At 40.3% G+C, this 7,885-nt stretch overlaps 1 protein-coding gene across 1 annotated transcript in view; it reads left to right on the top strand.

The window, feature by feature from the left end:
• The first annotated feature begins 7,131 nt into the window (after positions 1-7,131).
• The window catches only part of LOC135112154 (sodium-coupled monocarboxylate transporter 2-like), a 31,805-nt gene continuing 31,051 nt past the window's right edge, over positions 7,132-7,885 (top strand). Inside the window, exon 1 of the mRNA XM_064026228.1 lies at positions 7,132-7,182. The gene's annotated coding sequence lies outside the window, so the exon portion shown is untranslated. The remainder of the gene's footprint in view (positions 7,183-7,885) is intronic.

Here is a 7,885-nt window from a genome sequence, read left to right as displayed (position 1 = left end):
GAGTGGTGATTGTGAGTGATGTGGTGATGGTGATGTGGTGATGACCTGTGGGTTATATGGGTGGTAATTAAAGGGGTGAGGGATGAAGGATGGTGAGTAGGTAGTGATGAGTGAGTGAACCTGATGGCGAATATAATCATGAGAGAGAATTACAGTGAGTCTTTTGTGAATAATGGCTCAGGTATTGTATATTATTATTATTGTTATTATTATTATTATTATTATTATTATTATTATTATTATTATTATTATTATTATTGTTGTTGTTGTTGTTGTTGTTGTTGTTGTTGTTAACATCATCAAGGAACGGGAATTACAGTAAAAATAGTAGTAGTAGTAGTAGTAGTAGTAGTAGTAGTAGTAGTAGTAGTAAAAGCAGTTTTAGTTGTTTTCTTGTTGTTATTGTGCAGCAGCAGTAACACACACACACACACACACACACACACACACGTCTTGTCACTGTGAATGGGGGTTGGGGGAATGTAGTGCACGTGTTACCCCACCTCTCGTGTATCCTCAGGACACTGCGTGCATGACCTTGGGATGTGTACATTCGTTCCAGACACGCACACAGGCACAGGAAATGATGTGTGTGTGTGTGTGTGTGTGTGTGTGTGTGTTGCAAGCAGGAAGAGAGAGAGAGAGAGAGAGAGAGAGAGAGAGAGAGAGAGAGAGAGAGAGAGAGAGTTCAGAATTTTTCCTTCTCTTTCACTCGTTTTATTCTTTTCTTCCTCATTTTCCTCATTCTTTTTGTTCTTGTCTGCCTTTCCTTCCTACTTTGGGCATGAAAAAAAAATAACAGCCTCTCTCTCTCTCTCTCTCTCTCTCTCTCTCTCTCTCTCTCTCTCTCTCTCTCTCTGGTACCATTCACAGTTCCATTACCTTGCAGAACCCCAGGCGCGTCCTAGAAGAAAAATATGACGAGAGAAAACTAAAGAAAACGGAACAATAGAGCTAAAAGAAATGGACACACTACAAGAAATTACCGAATAGTGTTAGAAGAAACACTGTAATAGAATCCTGAAAACTCGATTAAATCATAGAAAAATGTATTGATGAAGTGTAAGAAAGACATTTGTTGTGTTTTCGGTGAGAATAATTAGGAAATAAGATCGGCATGGGAGTAAGAGAAGACAAACTCGAAGATATAAAGAAAGGAGGAGAAAGTTGCACGAGGTAGCAGATGGAAAAATAATGAGTCCATATTCTAAAACCGCCATACCTCCACTATTTTCAAAAGGCTCTAGCTAAAATTACTCTGGTTTTTAGGGTGTTTTTATGACCAGTGACAAATTAGGATTTTTATATTATTAACAGGAGAAACATTTTTGAGAACCTGGCTAATCACCTCTGCGGCCTTTGAAAATAGTCGTGGTGTGAGAGTGAAGCATTTCTGGATACTGGCCTAGCCTCATACTGAAAGCACTAAAAGATTGTAAGACGTGCACTGGAAACCATGAGAAGAGATGGTCTTAGGAGATAGCAGATGGAATAGGACTGAAAGCGTTGAGGGAGACCAGCAGAAGAAGAAAGAAAGGCTTACAGGAGATATCAGTTGGAAGAATGAGACTGAGAGCACTGCAGGATTTTAGTTGCGCGTTGAAGGGAAACCAGATGGGAGATGACAGGATGAGGTGGCACTGTTGGCAGGAAGAAGTGGCACAGAGAAAGAGCGTTGCCTGACTTGTGAAAAATCTTGGGAAAGGGAGGAGGTTTGAGTTTTAAGCTGTAGTTTCAGCAGTGGTGTGTGATGACCTTGATGACGGTGAAGGTAAAAGAAGAGGTCTTTCTGTCTTAATTCATTCGATGTTCTCTCCCTCTCTTGGAAAATCTTGGAGGGGGAGGGGAGGAGATTTGAATTTTATATAAAGATTTTAGCAGTGGTATATAGTGACTGTGAGGATTAAAAGGAGAGAGGAGAGGACGTCTTTATATCTTTAATTCATTCGGAGTAAGAGAAGGAGGAGGAATGACCATCAAGTGTTGTGATGGGAGATAATGGACAGAGGATCTTCGGGGGTATTCATCTCCTCCTCCTCCTCTTCCTCTTCCTCCTTCTCTGTGATTGACATAATGGAGGAAAGAAGGAATAGAGGAAATAAAATGATTAATGAAGAGGTCTGAGTGTTGGAGAGAGAGAGAGAGAGAGAGAGAGAGAGAGAGAGAGAGAGAGAGAGAGAGAGAGAGAGAGAGAGAGATGAAGCATGAAGATGGATTGAGAGGGTCGGCAATAGAATGAAATTTGAATGGTGATGAGAGAGAGAGAGAGAGAGAGTGTGTGTGTGTGTGTGTGTGTGTGTGTGTGTGTGTGTGCTCGTGATGATGATGATTGTGTTGCAATAAACCATATAGTAACATTTCAAGGAGATGCAAATAACCTCTTTATGCTTGTCTTCTCTCTCTCTGTCTCTCACGTTCCCTTCCCACCCCTTCCTCCCCTTCCTCCCTTTCTTGCCTGTCTATTCCCTCTCTTCCATTGCCTTCTGTCTCCTCATCTCCTCCCCTTCTTTTCCTCATGTCCTTCCCTTTCCTCCCCTTCATTTCCTCCTGTCCTCCCCTTGATCTCCCCTTTCCTCTTGTCCTCCCTCTCTTCTCCCATTCCTTTCATCTTGTCTTTCTCCTCCCTCCCCTCCTTCCCTCCCTGCTTGCTTGTGACATAACATCCCGTCCATTTCCTCCCCTCTAATCTCCTCTCCTCTCCTCCCCTCTTCTTCTCTCCCCTCCCTCTCATGCCTTTCCTGTTATTCCCTCTCCCTGTCTCTCCTTGCTACTCTCCTCCCCTTCCCTCCCCTTACATCCCTGACCATTGTTCGTCAGGTAAACACGTGACCGGAACACAGAGAGAGAGAGAGAGAGAGAGAGAGAGAGAGAAGGGGGGGGAGGGCTGATTTGTCATGGTCTCGAAAGTTTTCACAGCCTACGGCCACACCACAAGATATAAGAACTTGAGACGGAAGGCAAACACTCGTTTGTATTTTCAGTCACTATACACAAATGCTAAGAGTTTTTACAAATCTAGGCTCGTATTAGAAACGTTACGCACTTTCAACACGACTGTTTCCAGAGGTCACAGATTAGGCAGGATTTCAAGAGTGTTTCTTCCGTTAATAATGTACAAATCTTGTTAATCTGTCGCTCTGTAAAACTGTAAAAAACCTTAAAAACCAGTATAACAAAGCAGAGCCTTTTGGAAGTGGTGGAGGTGCGGCGCAGAAGTGTTTCAAAAGACGAGTCTGTATCGCGTGCCAGTTTTAGTGTAATTTTTGAAAAAAAAATACCATTGACAGTATAAGCCTGGAGTGATGGATCGAATAACCTAAATCCCGTAGTGTCTGCAGTTGTATTGATTATTTCTGCTCGGTAAAAATCTCAAGGATTGCTCATGTAATTTGGGACCATATTCTGAAACACTTCTGCCCGCTTCTCCACTTTCAAAAGTAGTTTTAAGAGTGTTTTATTGTTCTACTGATATATTAACAAGATTTTTACATTATTAACAGGAAAAACACTTGTGAACTTGGCTTACTATCTCTGTGACCTTGAAAAACAGTCGTGGTGAGAGAGTGAGGAGACCGCAAGACGTTTGGCACAGATGTTCATAAAACATGAAATCTATGAGTATAAAATTATGTGATAAGACACTTGCACATGGAGTTGATTTTGGTGGTCTGTTATCACACTCCTCATGTTTACTTGCTCCATTTTCATCATAACATACGAGTATGCCACAGACAACACAACAGTAGTAATTGTCAATATAACTTTACAGAAGTTAAGAATCTACTGAATATTTAAAATATCATCGAATTTACAAGTGTCGAATATGTTCTCCGGAGCAATTTCGATGACGAGAGCGATTTTGTAGGACACCTGCACAGCTTTGCTCGTGCGTGTGCAATGGTCACTGGGATTCGCGCCCAGCCATCCCGTGCTACATCTACGTATAGTCGGTTGCTTCTTGATGTCTTGTTCTATGAGTGAGAGGGCTTCACTGAACTGCGCAGGAGACAATCTGAAATATATAGTAAAAATATTACTTTCAATTTTCAGGTCTTGAACGAGATGGTGACATTCATCAAACTCTGACCTTTATTTATTTCTTGTACCTTCTTCTATTTTTCTTTTCAGTTCATGGCTACAGTCAGCATTGGTAGCTCCTCCTCCTCCTCCTCCTCCTCCTTTTGGGACCACAGAATACAGTCTCCCATCGTTGCAACTAAGAGATTGAGTGTAAAAGTGGCTCTTGGTGTGAAAATTATTAGCAGACGTAGTAGCTTCGAGTGTGAATACGAGCAAAGCAATCGCTCGCGTGCGTCCATGGCTTGCGTAGCGTCCCAACCAGAGTGAAACAGCCTAAGTGTTGGCTTGTTAACAGCAATCAAAGAAAAAATATCATGCTGTAATTTATGAACGAGGCGAGAAAAATCTTGTGACCTGTCTCAAGGTTTCAACTCAACCATATTAGACACAACATCCCTGATAACAATTCCTTCTTTTGCATTATTAATTTGACGCCTTCCGCAGTGAGTAGTTTTTTATTATCTTGTTAATAGAAAAGAAAACAGTTATGACAATTCTTGTTTTACGCAAGAGGGGATTTGGCCAAGGGCACCAAAAACAAGAAAAAAGAAAAAAAAAAACTTTGGAGATGTCAGTCCTAAAATAGAATAGCCAAAAGAAAATCCTAGATTTAGAGAAGTTTATTGTTCAGTTGGCCCATCGTTTATTTATTTATTTATTCTTAGGTGTGTGTTTTTGTCGTTATTTTTCTCCGTCCCCTCCTCTCCTCCAAGTCCTCTTGGCTTTCTCCTTAGGTACTGGCACTTCAGTAGGCCTTTTTTCTTCCTTTTTGTTGCCCTAGGCCAATGTCCCTCTTGTATAAAAAACAATAAATAAATCATTCAGCAGGATCAGTAATTCAGTATTCGTAAACGCTGCGCTCTCACGTAAGAACCATTTGCAAAAGCCGTGGAAATTGGTAATAAGTTCTTCATGGACGTCTCCCTATTGGCGATGCACAGTTATTGCTAAACCATCGCGAGAATAATACAGTTACCCTTAAAAACTACGGTAACTTCCACCAGAGTCTGTTCAAGATTGTCGTGACGGATGTTTGAGCTGCTGAGAGTGTGTTGCAATGATCTTACCGATCCGCGGGTGGAATATTTATCTTGTTGATCAGAACGAACATTGGTGCACTAAAACACGTACATTAAAAACGCATAATAAAAAAAAAACACTTAAAATACTGAAAACGTACACCGAAAACATTAAAAAACGTACACAAAAACCCCAAAAAACGTACACCAAAAATACTAAAAAACACGTACATTAAAAACACAGACGCACACCAAAAATACTAAAAACGTATACGTAATAGACTAAAAACGTACACTAGAAACAAAAAACGTACACTAGAATCACAAAACACACCAAAACACTAAAAAGTTACCCTAAAAGCAAAAATGTACACCAAACACTAAAAACGTACATTAAAACACTAAAACGTACACGGAAACACTTAAAACTTACACTAAAAACACAAAAACCTACATCAAAACACTAAAAACTTACATTAAAATACAAAAAATACACTAAAAACACTAAAAATACTTAAAAAAAAGAACGTATGCTAAACACACACACACACACACACACACACACACACACAAAGTACAATAAAAACATTAAAAACATACAAGAACACTACCCTAAAAACACGTACCCTAAAAAAAAAAAAAAAAAAAAAAACATACTCATATAACTGACCAGTGAGAAGTTAATGCACCAGAAATAAGTCTTATGTACCAACACCGTAACACGTCTTATGCAGAACAGTAAGGACCTTACCAACCTGTTTTATGTATTTATTTATTCTTATGCCAGTGTTGAAAATAAACAGTGGTATTCATAGAGGGTATAAGGGAGGGCACGTGGGAACACAAGAATATAGGAACATAAGAAATAGTGGAAGCTGTAAGAAGCCATCAGGCCTACACGTGGCAGTCCCTGTATAAAATATACCTACCTATTTCCACCTATCATCCCCATCCATAAACCCGCCTAATCTTCTCTTAAAGCTCCCTAATGTCTTAGCACTAACAACATGATTACTGAGTCCGTTCCATTCATCTACCACTCTATTTGAGAACCAATTTCTTCCTATCTCTCTCTTAAACCTAATTTTTTCCATCTTGAACCCGTTACTTCTTGTTCTTTCCTGGTTGTTGATCCTAAGAATTTTGTTTACGTCCTCCTTGTTATAACCCTTATACCACTTAAAGACTTCTATCAGGTCCCTTCTTAACCTACATCTCTCTAAATGTAAATTTAACAGCTTCAATCTCGCCTCATAAGGAATACTCCTCATCCCCTGTATTCCCTGTTTGTGAAAACACACACATACACACACACTTACATGCCAAAGGAAATTTGGATGACTGCTGCATGCAATATTATGAATGCAGTGTGTGTGTGTGTGTGTGTGTGTGTGTGTGTGTGTGTGTGTGTGTGTGTGTGTGTGTCATTTACCTACGGTCGTCTACTGGTTACCCAACCGGCTGTTACCCTACGGAAAGAGCTCAGAGCTCATAGTGACCGATCTTTGGGTAAGACTGAGACCACTCGCACACCACCGGGAAAGTGAGACCACAATCCCTCGGGTTAAATCCCGTACCTACCTGCTGCCAGGTGAACAGGGGCTACACATTAAGAGGCTCGCCCATTTGTCTCGCCGTGTGTGTGTGTGTGTGTGTGTGTGTGTGTGTGTGTATGAATAATTAATTTACCTTAAAACAAAGATATTACAAATGCACTGAAATAGAGAGAGAGAGAGAGAGAGAGAGAGAGAGAGAGAGAGAGAGAGAGAGAGAGAGAGAGAGAGAGAGAGAGAGAGAGAGAGAGAGAGACTTCAAATAAACACCCAGAAATCAACGGGAAACTGAAAAGGAAACACGAAAACTGGAAAACCAAACACAAACGTAATCGAATTTTTCATTACACCCCCAGGGTGTGATGCAGCGTGCAGCGTGCAGCGTGCCAGTTGCTGCCATGTCGCGGCAACCTAAGAGTGCAGATGCCAGATACCTCGACTGGCGTGTAGCAGGCGAAAAATATGAAAACAATCAAGAGGTTAGTGTGTGGATGTCTGCTGGAGGTGGTGGTAGTGATGGTCATGAGTGTGTAGGTGTTACTGTGTGTGTCTGTGTAGAGAGAAACATCCGTCTTAAATCTATATGAGGAAATGTTTGTTCTCTCTTTCTCTCCCTTTCCTCAGGCTAAAACTTTCTCCCACAGAGACTGAGTGAATTTTTACGTAAAGGGAACAGGAAAAAAAAAGACAGAAAACGTGTGATTTGTGACATGGAAGAAAACAAAATTAACGTGCACAATATCTGATCATTATACTGTTACTTATGAGAACGTGTGTGTGGACTGTGGCAATGAGGAAACATGATAAATCAGTTCTCTATTTCCCTAACCCACTGGTTCGCAAACTTTCTTTAATTTGTTACCCAATTTAACATGCCGCATTAGGCTTTTTACCCCTCTTACGAAATGTTTTCAATTCATGTGTCATAAACTGGACACGTCGTGACCGGGGTTGCTGAGTGATGTCCTGAAGCATACCCGCCAAGATACTCTTGGCTTACCACACGCTCAGATATACATTTCTTCTTTTTAATAGTGTGTAGTAGTTTTTAATGTTTACTGTTATTTAGTTTAACTTATTTCCTATATTATAACAAGTTTATTTTACATCTTTACACACTAAGTTAACATTAATCCCAATGGCAGGTAATGCAATGTTTTCTTGATTTCCAAAATTCTTCACACTTTTCTGTCATTCCTTCATTTTCCTGAGTGAAAAAAAAAAAAGTTATAT

The sequence above is a fragment of the Scylla paramamosain genome, chromosome 23 (assembly GCF_035594125.1).
Source record: "Scylla paramamosain isolate STU-SP2022 chromosome 23, ASM3559412v1, whole genome shotgun sequence".
Taxonomy (NCBI): Eukaryota; Metazoa; Arthropoda; class Malacostraca; order Decapoda; family Portunidae; genus Scylla; species Scylla paramamosain.
Note: the sequence above shows the minus strand (reverse complement) of the source record. Positions and strands in the feature narration are given on the sequence as shown.